Below are 14668 nucleotides of genomic sequence, written 5' to 3' on the forward strand. Positions count from 1 at the left end.
ATGTTTCATTTGCTCTAGTTATTAGCTTAAGATTTTCAGTGCCAGCCAGAGGTAAATTTGAAGTTTGTTGGTTCTTATTATGATCTCAAATTAGTATATACTGCTCGTTGAGTTCTCAGTCAATTATTTAATGAGTTTCATGATACTTCAATTATAATTCTGCAGTTGTGCTATTGCAAAAGCTTTGAGATGATTGAAAGAATTTAGACTCTATATTGCTACAAAATCAGTTGTCTTAATTTCTGTCCAATTTTCTTAGTTATTTTATTTGACAAATGTATCAGTTTACTAATTGATGATAATTTTTTGATGACAAAAGTATCAATTTCTAAGGTGTTACATATATCCCTGTACGGAACTTGGTGTCTTCATCGGAGCTTTGCTCCACTATCATCTTAAAGAAGTGTAGTTTTTCATGTTCAGTTGAATATTAATGTTTTATACCATAGGTAGCGGTCTAAGTCACTAGTGATCTTGCAATGCAAGATCTCTCCTGCGGAAAATTGTAGTGTGAATGAATCAATATCTATACACAATCCAAGAGGTACTGGGTCACTCGCTCTACAACAAAACGGGGATTTTTGCAGAAATTATTTAGTGACAATTAATCATTTGCCGCTATTTAATTATTTAAGCTGAAATATTAACGGCAAATAGACGCTAAAAGATATTTTTTAGTGATAAAAAAATTGATTCGCCAGCAAAATCACTAATTGAACGCTCCTTTTGTTTTTCCCTCCAATATTTTCAACTACAATAAACTATTCCCTTCAATTTATTAATAAGAAAAAAAAATTAAAAATTTAAAAGAAAACCCTATTCCCTCTATTGCTGCCCATAACCTCCAGTACGATTCTACTCACCGCAATAACCAAGACTTCTCCGCTGAAGCCCTTCACCATTGATTCACAGGTAAGTTACGATCTCTGTCTTCATAGGTAATCTAGGTTTCAATTCTATACAGATTCTCGATTTCAGATTCCGCAGCTACACCCAGCAATTAATCCTAACATTTATGGTACAGTTCATGACTCAAACGACTCCTCACCACATAGCCACTGCTACACTTGTAGTTGTATATTTCGATCATGTTTTGTCAATTTATTGAACAAAACTTGATTTTCTGAATCGTGTCACGTGTGAAGTTTTAAGGTTTGGCAATTTTGTTCTTAATGTACTTTTTTTTTGTAGGTTTTACAGGATTCATTCTTGTCTTTGTTGGATTAATATTCTGCCTCCCAGGTACTCAAACAGAATAGTCAAGTTGTTATTTTATGAAAATAGTTTCTTTTTGTGTTTGATAAGTGTGCTGTAAGACTTTTGCCAGCTATTAGTTTAATGGGAACTGATTGAAATTATTACTCTGTTTTCTATGGTTGAAGTTATATATTCAACTCTCATGATTGTATGAATGTTACCCGACTCTAATTAATGAATATTGATGTTTTTGATTTAATCTACAACATTACAAGTACTGTGTTGTTGATATTTCTGATAGTTACTTGAAAACATGAAAAGAAATTTAATAGAAAATCTCAACTGAAATACCAAATAAGTTTACAAGTTTTCATGGTATATTGATATGTATGTTCGACTTGAGAATGTTATTAGATTGGAACTGACGTTCTTGTCCATTTTCGAAATCAATTGAAGAGGCATGTTTAATATTTGCTAGTATTGGTGTGTTGCCTATATATAATAGGCTTCAAATGATTCTTTTCTAGAATAAATACGGCTCTGATAGTTCCTAACTTCAGTTGCTATATAGCATTCTTTTAGGATTAGATGTTTTGAATGTTGAAATCTGTGGTTGAAGAAAGGAAACTGAATTCAGTTTGGTGAGACGCTTTCTCTGTATCAATGTTATGAAAAGTGAGAGCTTTGTCAGTTAAAGTGATAAGTGAAGAGACGTTGTAACAGTTTTTTGCAGTGAGACGAGGATATGATGAAAATTTCATCTAGCTTTTTCAGTCCTAGAAGCAAGAAATAAGCTCGTTTTGTGCAATAGTAAGGTTGATAGTATCACGTTATTTTTAAAATTTCATAAAAATACTTTGCCACTACTTCCCAAACACTTTGCGACTTCTATCCAAGTATTTCTATATGTTTGACTTCTCTTGCCGCGACACTCTTTCAAGCAACTCCAAGTTAAAGTTTTCATCTCTTTGTCTCTTCTTATTTTCTCTGTTTTTGTGTTGCGAACTTGCTGCTATTTTTTCTTTCAACCCGCAGTCTGCAATTTTCTTCTTCCCTTCTTCTTTTCTATGTGTCTGTATTGCAAGCTTGCACCTATATTTTTTTTTTCAACTTGCTGCCTTGCAATGTTTTTCTCTGTTGTGTATTTCCTCCTATGTAATGTCTTTTTCGTTGGCAGATTCTAACTATTGGTCAAAGAGGATATGATTTGCTAATCTCTGACAAAACTATTTGACAGTATCCATGAGATTGAACCAATAGAAACTTAAATAGTCCTAGAGAGAAACTTTGTACATTACCAAATCATGAGTATTAACACTCCAGAAACTCTACATTCACTTCGCAGAATGATCTCATACATAAAAAAGACCGTGAAAGCAATTCATTGGCCATTGCACAAATAAGTTTTTTCTGTTAGTTATTTCTTTGCTTTAGTCACTATTTGCTTGTCATGGGTGAGTACATCTAAATATTACCAATTTCTTAAAGAAACGCAAGAAAGTCCGTAAAATAATAAATATAACAGTAGAACAGGAACGACTACTGCTTACCTCATTATTAACATGAGTGAAGGGTGTATATACGGTATGCTCTGTTTACCTGTGTATCTATGGTATGCTTTGTTTACAGAAATGCTCTGTTTACCTGATAATTAATAGGAAGCACATCCTTGCAATAGTTTTCCTGCTGTGTTTTTTATCCAAATTCAACTATTTTACCTGTGTTATGTAATATTTTTTTCGTTGTTCTGTCTCTGTCTCTGTCTTAACAGCTTCAGTTTTTAAGGCTTGAAAGATCTGCTTTAGTTGAAAAAGTATGCTTCACTTCTCACTCTCTCACACTACTCATGAGAAAGTTTTAAGCTGCAGGTTTAGGTGTTTGAAAAGTTTTGAAAGTAATTTTGAACTAAACCATCTAGTTGAGTAAGTAATACCATTTTGTTGATGTTGTGCTAATCCAAACTTGAGTTGTTAATGAACACTTTGTTTACTTGAATTGTGAGTGAAACTAAAGCTATTTCATTGTCAGGCTAACATTATTTCAATTGTCACTTTCGTTTATTCATTCTCTTATATTAAAATCAATTGAGCTTTAATTGTGAGTTGATAATAACATGTGATAGGTACTAATATTGTTATATGAATCTGTTTATGGGTTAATATCCTTGAGTTTTGGGATTGTATATTGTGTGAATCTATTGTTATAAAACAGATGTATACTTCTACATTGAGTAATTTTAACTGCAACCAGAAGCTCTGAATATCTGAACCATCAAAAGCTAAAATCTGTAAGTATGAGCTATAAATCATATGCAGTTTCTGCAACTTCTTCTCGAATATGTATATCCTAATCAACTGGAGAACTCGCCATAAAGCTGAGTCGAAGATAGTAAATATCCAGAATTTGTTGGAGATCCTCTCAACGTTTGCCTAGGATTGTCTTTTGATGGGTTTAATCCATTTAGTACAATGCAAACTGTTCATAGTACATGGCCAGTGATTTTGATGCCATATATTCTTCCACCATGGATGTGTATGAAGGAAGAGTTTTTCATATTGTCCTTACTTATTCCTAGACCTAAAGCGCCTTTAAATAGGAGTCTTATTATATCAATAGGAAGTCTAATTCTTATGAAAGTAGGAGACATAAAACCCAATGCAAGACAGAGGTGCGAAGCAGACTGACTCTTCTCTTTCCAAAAGTGGAATGCTTCTTTTATGCCATTATCTTCCTGCCTATTCCAAACTAATAACTATAACTTAACCTAATCTTTATGAAACAATGAAACATATATCCTATTCTAGAATAATAAATAAAACAACTAAAAATATAATTAAATACTTAATTCAAGGGCTTCCAACGCATCCACAACAGAATGTAGGAGTGATCTTGAGCAGATCTCTGCACACTGTTTTTAGCTTTTCTTTGTATTGTTCTGTTGTGATCCTATTATTTAACTGATTGTGTATCATCTCTCAATTGTTTAACAATATAATTTCTTATCATTTGATGGTTTTCAAATCATTTTCCTTCTAGGTAATTTGGAGGCAAGAAAGGTACGTGAGCCTACTTTATTAAAAGATATTTGGAAACTTCCTCCGGGGAAGACAATTGACGTGACGTTTAATAGTCGTAACCAATCTATTGGAAAAGAGGGTCGAAAGCTTGGTAGCTTTCTAGGAATTATTGCAAGAACTCCAGAATTAACACCTTTACACATAGATGATTGGAGAAATTTTGACGAGGAAAAGAAGAAATTGTTGGATTTTGTGAGGGTATGGTGTAGTTATTGTTACGAGGTGAACAAGTTCAATCTATTATACACGATGTTATTCTCTAAATGTTGATTTTTTTCAGAAGAAGTTCTCTATCCCGAAATGCGGAGAAGACTTTGTCTTAACGTCACTAGGAAAGAAATGGAAAGATTACAAGTGTGCTTTAAAAGGTGATCATATCCCAAAGTATAAGACTAAAGATGCTTTGCTGAAAAATAGACCAAGTCGTATACCAAGAGATCAATGGAGTGGTCTTGTCTCTTATTGGCTTTCTGAAAAAGTTAAGGTATCAACTACTCGTGAAAACATACTCCTAGTTGCTTATTTTCATTGTTTTAAGATTTTTGGTATGATAAATTTTTATTTATAATTTCATAAAATATTATTTTAATTTTTTAATGACAGATACGTACCCAAGCAAACAAAAACAACATAGCCAATCAAAAGATGCCTCACACAGGAGGATCCAAAAGTATTGATACCTTGATGGATGAGAAGGTAAACCTATTGAAATAAAAACTATAATATTTATACCCTTCTTGTCCTGAAGAGATGACGTCAATTTATTGTATTAGGCTGAAAATGGTATAGAGCCTACACGAGCAGAAATTTTCTTATTAACTCATAAAAAACGTGTGGATGGTAGACCATTGGATGAAGATTTTGCCAAAGCAATTGTAAGATTTCTTCTTTCTTTTATTTTTTTAATTGTGAACAGTTAGAAAAGAAATCTTAATAAGATGAATAATGAATTCCAAACTGGATTTAATATGTATTCCTTGGTTAGGACATGATAAATGAAAAGATGAGCAATACTGAGGGATCTGCTGACCAACCTCCTCACCGTGTTGCTAGTGTATTCTCAGGTATTGGAAAATGAAAGAAGTGGATATGTTCGTGGTTTAGGACTTGGTCCAACTCCTTCTATTCTATGGAGTAGTAGGTCTTCCTTAGGAAATTTTAATGAAGAACACTCATCTAATGATGTTGTACAAAAGTTAGAACATGAGATTACCGAATTAAAGGCAAAACAAAATGAAGAAATGAATCTGATTGAAACAAAATCAGGATAATATGTAATTAGAATTACTCCAAATGAGACAATTCATGCGCAAATATGCTCCTAATGAAGCTATGCCTCAAAATATCAATGGCACCTCAAGTAAACAGGTAACCCGATTCCATAAGTTTTAGACATTTCTTATGAAGTAATCTTATAAAAGTAATGTTAACATGTGCTAATATTTATCCGGTCCCCAATACCGATAATGGCTATGGACAAATACCACAAACAACAGGGATACATAGTGTTGCTATGAATACTCCAACTTCTTATGGTAATACTCATCTTTATCCTCGATGCTACTATTTGAGTTTTGTTCCTTTAACTTTTGAGTTCAAATACACAATCTTTCTCTGAACACCTGCTTTGAAACGATTAGCTCCATCATGTTTTCAAAGATTTATATGCATCATATTATTTTGAACTACAGACCACTGGAACAAGGAATTATATTAGAGCTACAAGTTGTTCTTGAAGACTGCATCTAATTCTAATAGGGGTTCCAATATTACATATATCAGCTAGCTGCTCTAGACATCCCTTTAGCATTCCTTAATTTCCATTGTAGATGTTGAGGTATTATGAGCTGACTATGCGACATAAAATTCATTAGAGGGATTGTGATGATTAGTAGTCTAATGTGTAGTTTCTTCTTCATTTGCCAATTGAGGAAACTGCAATTGATACCTTGCCAGCCCCTGAATGTAATCCCAAAATAGCAGCTGAGAAATTGCATTAAAAAAAATAGGTGCTCTGCTCTACAGATCCATCACCGAAATAGATTTGTACATAGGTGTAGACCAAGTGAAGTTTGAGATTTGTAATATATTCTGCTTCCTTTACTATTATCATTCCATGTATACTTGTATCCTTGATGTGGTAGCTCTATCAACCCACTTACTTCAATGCAGTCCTGAAAATCAGCAACTTCAGGCCATGTGACAGGATTACCTCCCAACTGATCATCTCCCAACCGAACATCAGAATGTCGTACAGAGTTAAAATCACCCATCAATAACCATGGCTCTCCACAAGTAGAGCTTTGGTTTGTTGTTTCCCTCCACGAGTCTCTTCTTTCCTCTCTAGAATTATATGCATATACAACTCGCACCCTAAATGTTAGTTGCATAGGAATGTAGCAGACCTTACACGTTTGGAGCTAATTCATACGCTTCAGTTGATTTGCTCAAAATCTGAAAAGAATTATCACTCGCAACTTGTAATTGGTGTTGGCTGTGACTCTTTTCTATCTTGAATGGTGTTACCCAGCCAGCAGAAGATGATCCGTCGGGCTCCACCTGTTGATGTCCTTCATTTAGCACAGACTTTACTGGTTCCTTACTTTTTGGATCATCTTGTTTTTCCTCCTGTACTCTCTGCCTGTCACTTACTTGTGTTGGTAGCATTTCCTGCTTATCATTCTTCTTAGCTGCCCCTTTCTTAGCAGGATACTCCCTCCTGCATTCAGCATTGGAGTGCCCGTATTTATCACAGAAACTACAATGAGTTGGTTTCCAGTATTGAGACCCGTGTCTGTACCTCTTGTACTTCCTCTGCCCATGATCTCGTACCACTCCCAGAGGGAGAGAGTTGTCTTGAAGGTTGAAGAGGAGCAATTTCTGCTCAATGTTTTTGTACTATCTCACGCTTTTCCTTCTCAACTTTCTTAGCTTTTTGCGCAGCTCACTGTGTTAGTTTCTCTATCTCCGCATTTCGGGCTCTTGTTATATTAGATTCAGATCCAATCTCAGTTCCTCCCTGTATTTCAAGTTGTTGTGCCTTTTCCCCCCTCACCTAATGACCTTGTGTTGCTGCTTCCTGCGGCATTAATGCCTTCTGCGATGGAGCACGAGATCTCTTCCCCATGGCCAGCGTATGTTAATAACCTACGCCGAGAGAGAAGGAACCATCGCGAAATTAATCTTTGAGAAACTACATTAAAATATAGGTTCTCTGCTTAATAGATTCATTAGTATTGTTGCATTTACGGGAAGATGTGTCAATTTAGACTAGCACCATCAAGTTTGTAACGATTTATATGCTTCATCTTATCTTGAATAGTAGACCACTGTAAAAATTTATTTGCTTTTTGTGATTCCAATTCATTGCAATGAGTAGGGCTTGAGGTCATTGCAACTAGTGTTGATGAGATTTTTTGTAATATTCACATGATGAGTTGACGATCCTAAATTGTTATATTTTTTATTCATTATATTTCTTCTTGTGATATATTTATTTTATTATTTCAGATGATACAGTCTGAAGTTCAAAAATATTGCTTGTGGAATATTTCAATGTGATGAACAATTATGGAAATTCTTTGAAGATATTATTTGATAGGATTGGTTATATAATCATATCAGTTATTTTAAGTTGTGATACTATATTTTAGATTAGTACTTTTTTGTTTGTTAACATGAATGAGAAATATTATTTTTTAGGAATTAATATTATATGTTTTTAGTATTTGAAAAACATAGTCGCCTTTAAGAGGCTCTCTTATAATGACAATTTTGTTGGATTTACTAGTTATGAACTTAGCACAAGAAGTGCAAACTAGATAATTTACTGAACTGATCTAGTTATTATAATGGTGGTTAAGCAATTAGTTGTTAAAATTTGTGATATTTAGTGTCAAATTTTAGGCGAATTTACTGGCCATAAAAAATGGATGAAAATTAAGGTGTTTTCACAAGGGATATTCTTGCCTTTGTAATTGCCACCAAATTATTCTCGCTAGAGGTATCAATTCTTAGTGGCAATATTATTGAAGTTACCAACTATAAAAATGGAAGCTATATGTGCATGATTAGCCATTCTGTATTGGATTTAACAGCCATCTTAATCGACACTAAAACTAATGCATTTAGTGGCAATTCAATCAGATCTAGGGGCTATAAAAATGGACACTACATGAGCATAACTAGCTAATCTGGATTGGATTTAGCGGCTATCTTAATTGCCGCAAACAATTGCCGCTAAAACAAATGAGTTTTAGCGTCAATACACCTTAGATTTACCAGCGCTCATCCGAAACGCCACTAAAGCCTTTGCCGACCCCCGATACAGCGGCCAAAGTCCATTGGCTGGTAAAGGGTATAGCGGCCGTTGTTATTTCCGCTAATACCCTTTTTAATGGCTGCTAAATCCTTTTTTTGTTGTAGTGTAAGTCACTTTATGGACTAAAACAAGCACTCAAACAATGACATAAGAAATTTGACCAAACTATGTTGGTAAATGGATTTAAGAATGATGAAAGTGATAAATGTGTTTACATTAAAATCACAAGGTCATTGTTTGTTTATATATTGGTGAAATGTTCAGACACTAATGGCATAAATGCTTCTAAACATATGCTAGAAAGCAACTTTGATATGAAAGACCGTGGAGTTGCTGATGTGATCTTAGGTATAAGAATCCTTAGATCTCAAAGATGTTTAGCATTGTCACGATCTCATTACATTGAAAAGGTACTTGGCTAGTTCAAATATTTGGATTTTAATATTGTCAAGACTCCAATAATGTGAGCTTTGCACTTCAAAAGAATGAAGGTGAAAGTGACTCACAATTGGATTATGCTAGAGTATTGGGAAGTATGATGTATATCAGTAAGTGTACACGATCAGATATAGCATGTGCTATTAATAAACTGAGTCGGTCCACGAATAATTCCAATCAAACTTATTGGATGGCAATGAAAAGAACTTTGGGGTATTTAAAACATACTCAAAACTATGTCTTGCATTATAACAATATCCAGCAGTTTTGAAAGGATATAGTGATGCAAATTGGATCACCGGGATCAAATAAAGTAAAATCCACGAGTGGGTATGTATTTACTCTTGGTGGAGGAGCAGTCTCTTGGAAATCTTCCAAAAAGACATGTATCGTTATCTCTACAATGATCTCTAAGCTAGGTGCTCTAAATAAGGCCGGTGAATAAGTTTAAAGACTCCGGAATTTCTTGATAGATATTTTTTTTTTGGCCCAAGCATTTGGCATCAGTATCCATACACTTTGATTGTCAAGATGCAATAGGTAGGACATGGAGCATGATGTATAACGGAAAGTCTCGTCATATAAGACATAGACATGATACCGTTAAAAAACTACTCTCTAGTGGAATTATCAAAATTGACTATGTAAAGTCAAAGGATAATGTGTCGGATCCACTTACAAAAAGGCTTAACTAGAGAGAAAGTTGAAAGATCATCTAAGGGAATGGGTTTACGGCTTAGGACAAGTCATCATAGCGGTAACTCTATCTAGCAGACTGGAGATCCCAAGAGCTAGATTCAAGAAGAAAAACAAAGTTGTGACTGACGGTTCAACATTGTCAACCAACTCAATCCATTCCCATGATGAAGACAATACTCAGGAACAAGGATACAACATTAAGGCTTGTTAATGAGTTAATAAAGCTTAAAGTTTTTAATGATTTGCTAAGTTTGGCAGATTTGACCAAATAGTGTCCACGCGATAACACATTTAAAAATCACCTATGTGAGTGTGAAGTGTAAACCGCTTCAAAGAGGATGATTGTCAAAAGCCCATCTCTCTATACACTCATGAAACCAGGAGGTGTTCATGGTTGAAACGAACACAACCGTAAGAACCATAAATTGTAAAGGGTTAATTATGTGACATATGGTTGTCTACGTATACACCAAAGCTCGACGGTTCAAAGATATCACATCTACCGATTGAACGAGTATATCCGACATATGTTCACTACGGAAAGTCCAAGGGGAAACCTACTTATCCAAATGCAATTAATTCTTGCTTGTAAAGTACACATACTTGTCCCTTTCTTTGTCTTGGAGTCATTCCCCATTCATACGGGGAGTTGTTGGGTTTTAAAAGGTGTGAATGGAAAATGAAGAGTTGCGACTTTTATGAAGAGTTGTGACTTTTAAGAAAAGTTTCAACTTTTATGAAGAGTTGTGACTTTTATGAAAAGTTGCGACTTTTATGAAAAGTTGTGACTTTTATGAAAGATTGTGACTTTCCAAAGGTTTGTGACCTTTCCGTTAAGGCACAATAAGAACATTTTCACACTACCCTTTGTTTTCTATAAATTGAAGGATTTCCTCTCATTTTAGTTGAATGATTTTTTCTGGACTTCTTCTACTACTACAAAACTCTAGTATTCTAAGTGTACTTTACTGCCGTTGAGTGGTTCGCTAACACCGTGGTTTCAGGTACCGATACACCGGTGAGTAAGATCGTTCTATCCTGGGAGGATATTTTCCATTAACCTTGGGTACTTGAAGGGAATAATTTTCTTTAGGAGACACTGTGCATTCAGTGGGCTCGATTTTCTTCTTTAAGAAATATATTTCATATATTGTTTCTAATCTATATCTATATAATTCTATTTTCTCTAGTTTTAATTTTCTAGTTTTGAAAATGCTCTTTAAACTTTGTTGTTTCTTATCAAGTTCTTCAAAGTTTTTGTTATAAGTATCTTAGGAATACAAGATGGACAACATGAAGATGTTTATTTGTGTCCTTAGATTGATTGACATATATGTAGACTTTTAAGCATTTATACAGGCATATATGTTTTATATAGTCACTTGCAAAATAAGAATTTTTAACAAGGGTGAAATAACGCTAGACTTAGGACATTTCTTAGTTTCACAAAAAACAAATAAGAGATTGAGAACATTGTTACTTGGTTCCTAAGTTAATGAATTTTAGGATATGTTTTATTTCTTGCAAGACGTATTGCATTCATAATTTGCTTAAGAATTTCATATAATAATGTCAGTATTATAAAGGACCTCTTACAAAGGCAATATTATATTTACCATTGCATGGCATATAAGAGTTGTTAAGAAAATGAAATCTAGAATGTTGCAGTTATTCTATCATAATGGCTAAGATTAAGAGCTCTTTTACCATAGTTGTTATGATAGGCACTGCTGTTTGATCAAAACAAAAAAGTGCATAGATCAACTTTTTCTTTGAAGACCTAAAGGCGTAAATGTATAATCCTCAATTGTATTTTCTTTAGAGAAATAAAGTGCTTGCTAAAATTAGAAGTTAAATGAGGAAAGATGAAAAGTGAAGCATCAATTTCAATTTCCAGTCAATTAGCAGTTCCTTTTGAAAATTTGGTTTATACATTTTCTTCTCTAGGCTTGAGTTTAAGCAAGGTAAATATTTTGATTTTATTTGTGTGTAATAAAATTGGCTTTCATTTTCCTTACTTTTCAATTTATATTTTTCCTAATTAGTTACCTCCACTGAGATATTTTTTCTCTTTGTTTGATTATGCTTTCTTTATTTAATTTCTCTTTCTGATGAAACTTTGGGTCACTTTTGAAGTTGATCAGGTTGATGACGAATATCTTATTACTTGAATTTGTTGCTTTTTTATTTGTTTTATCAGTGAATCATCTTTTGAGGTTTGATGTGTATATACTTGGCCTTTTCTTTTACATGATTTTACATGCATGTTATTATTGCTGACTCAGAGTGCACTTGAAGACCTAGAGGAAATATTTGGAAGAAGCCAAAATATATAGAAGAAGGGTTTAATGTTTTAAGAAGTGACGCGACTATTAAGTGTAGAGATTCTCTATAGAAGGTCTGTCATTGATGTAAGTCATCAAGCACATATGTTTTCAAGCATTTTCGACAAGTAGGTGAATATCTTTTTAAAAGTCATTCATCTAATAGTTATAATCCCTTCAAAGGCTGAATTGCTAATTATGAAAGTCGGAGTCTCATATTCTTTTTGTGAATAAAGAGTTATCTGAAAGATGATAGCAGTTGAAGAAAATATTGACAGTAGCATATGTTATCATCTGTTTTGAGTCATAAGTGTTAGATATTGCAGGTTATTCTTTCACTAGAGAAAGTTCAACTATTTCATTCTCAGATGTTGATCACCAGATGTATTGCAGATATATTTAATTTCCCAACTCTTTTAAGTTTGTAAAAGTGAAGTGGGATCAAAATAAATATCTTTATTTTGTATATGTTGCTATGATTCAATGACACTTGTAATGTAATTAGTTATATTTTCCTTTCAGTTTTCAGAAATCTTGTGAACATTTGGCGCTCTTCCTTTAATTGATTTTGTAAATACGTGTACTCATTGTTGTTTTATATCAATTTCTTAGGTGTAAGATTGTATCAAGAAGAATTCAATGAGAATACAAAAAGACTTTGTGAGCGAAATTCTCAAAGGGTAGTACTATATGGAAATTGGCAGCTGATAGTCATTTTTGTCGAATAGTGTGCCTACATTATATTATAGTATCTNGTATCTTAGGAATACAAGATGAACAACATGAAGAAGTTTATTTGTTCTACGTGTACTCATTGTTGTTTTATCTCAATTTCTTAGGTGTAAGATTGTATCAAGAATAATTCAATGAGAATACAAAAAGACTTTGTGAGCGAAATTCTCAAAGGGTAGTACTATATGGAAATTGGTAGCTGATAGTCATTTTTGTCGAATAGTGTGCCTACATTATATTATAGTATATCTAGACTTGAGGATTGCAATTTTTCCCCATGGAAAAACCTTTTTGCTTCTGCAGGATTTCACCTGTTGCATTTAGTAATATGATTGAAATCCAGGCTGAATGTGTTGTTAGTTTCACGTCCAGAAGAGACAGACGTCACTTGTGCTATGCTGGAAGCAGTAGGAGCTCTTCTGAGCTGTGGCTTGGAGGTGCTGAGGAGCTTTTCTTCTGAAGCCAGAAGAGAATTTATTTTAAAAGCAACTACTACTAGAGGTTTTGACTCTTCAATTTGATGTCTGTTGAAAAACCAGAATTACATTGCTATTTGGGTCCCTGAACAATTTTACGTTTATGTCTCATTCTCCTTATGTAGTCTTGACTGTGTAGGCATGTGTTCCGCATTAAACAAATCCTAACTCTCGTTGCTATTATATAATCAGTTTGCTATATCTTTCTACATTTTCTTGTGTATCAATTACTATCTTTTCTATGTTTTGATACAATTGGTAAATTCTAACAAGTATTAAGATGATTTATGGATAAGTATTGTCTGATCCTTGATTGATGAATGCTAATGTCGTCATTCAGTTGTTTGCTTGATGAAAATTGTATGTAGTTGTATAGTAATGACCTGTTTTTCGGAGGAGTGTTGTGCTTTAACTTTGAATTTAGTAGGCCTAATTTCAGGAGACAAATTCTCTTTATTTTTGCTGTATTATATATTGAAACACTTTTAACTTACTTTTGTCGTAGATTTAATATTCAGTGCTTAATTATTCGTGCTTCGAGATAAACCTCTCTAAAGGTTACACCAAAAGGAACAAATATAACAAAGCACGTAATAATCCTTTTTGAAGTTCAAATTTGCATTTATTTTATTGGGCAGATCCAACCATGGATTTCATGAAGGTCTTCAATCAAACAGTCCACGAAATGTAAGCCTTTTCTTTTGCCAAGTTATTATCTTTTGCTTAAAGCTGTAAATTAGTAGTATCTTCTTTTAACTTTGTTTAATCAAGATTAGCTTTAAGTTAATTGTTTTATCTTTTATGTGTTAATTTTTACTTGAGAGCGAGAGGTGAATTTGAAAGTATAGAATGTCTCCGAGATCGAGCAGAAGGTAATCGTTTTGCTCGATTATTGCTATATTTCAATTAGATTATTGTTGTTGTTTAACGGAAATCACTTAATGAATATGAATAGTATTAGGTGCTTCCAAATGTTGATGAGTATGCATGGAATATTTTTGGTTTATTTCTTGTATGGTGCCTCCAGTCTATTTTAATGCTAATAATGATTGATGGTGGAAATTCAACACAGAATTTCAAAGTACATGGACTTTTGATGTTTCTTCTTACTGGGAAAGAGCGAGGAGTCGGGAATTATTTTATTTCTAATAGGTAGACTTCGGGTGTGTTTGGTATGAAGGAAAATGTTTTCCTAGGAAATGTTTTCCTGGAAACCAAGTTGATTTTTGACTTATTTTCTCATGTTTGGTTGGTGAGTAGAAAATATTTTCTGGAAAAGATTTTTAGTGTTTGATTTATGAATGATTTTTATTTTTTTTGAGAAATATCTTTTATTTTTACTAGAGTAGAAAATAATTTTTGAAATTGAAAATATTTTTTAAAAACAAACTTAAATTTTTTTGG

At 33.4% G+C, this 14668-nt stretch overlaps 1 long non-coding RNA gene across 1 annotated transcript; it reads left to right on the forward strand.

The window, feature by feature from the left end:
* The first annotated feature begins 831 nt into the window (after window positions 1-831).
* On the forward strand, window positions 832-4460 carry LOC125865879 (uncharacterized). Its single transcript, XR_007446418.1, has 3 exons — window positions 832-912; window positions 1192-1242; window positions 4234-4460. It is a non-coding gene; the product is annotated as an uncharacterized LOC125865879 (long non-coding RNA).
* The last annotated feature ends 10208 nt before the right edge of the window (window positions 4461-14668 follow it).

Source organism: Solanum stenotomum, chromosome 5 (genome assembly GCF_019186545.1).
Source record: "Solanum stenotomum isolate F172 chromosome 5, ASM1918654v1, whole genome shotgun sequence".
Lineage (NCBI taxonomy): Eukaryota > Viridiplantae > Streptophyta > Magnoliopsida > Solanales > Solanaceae > Solanum > Solanum stenotomum.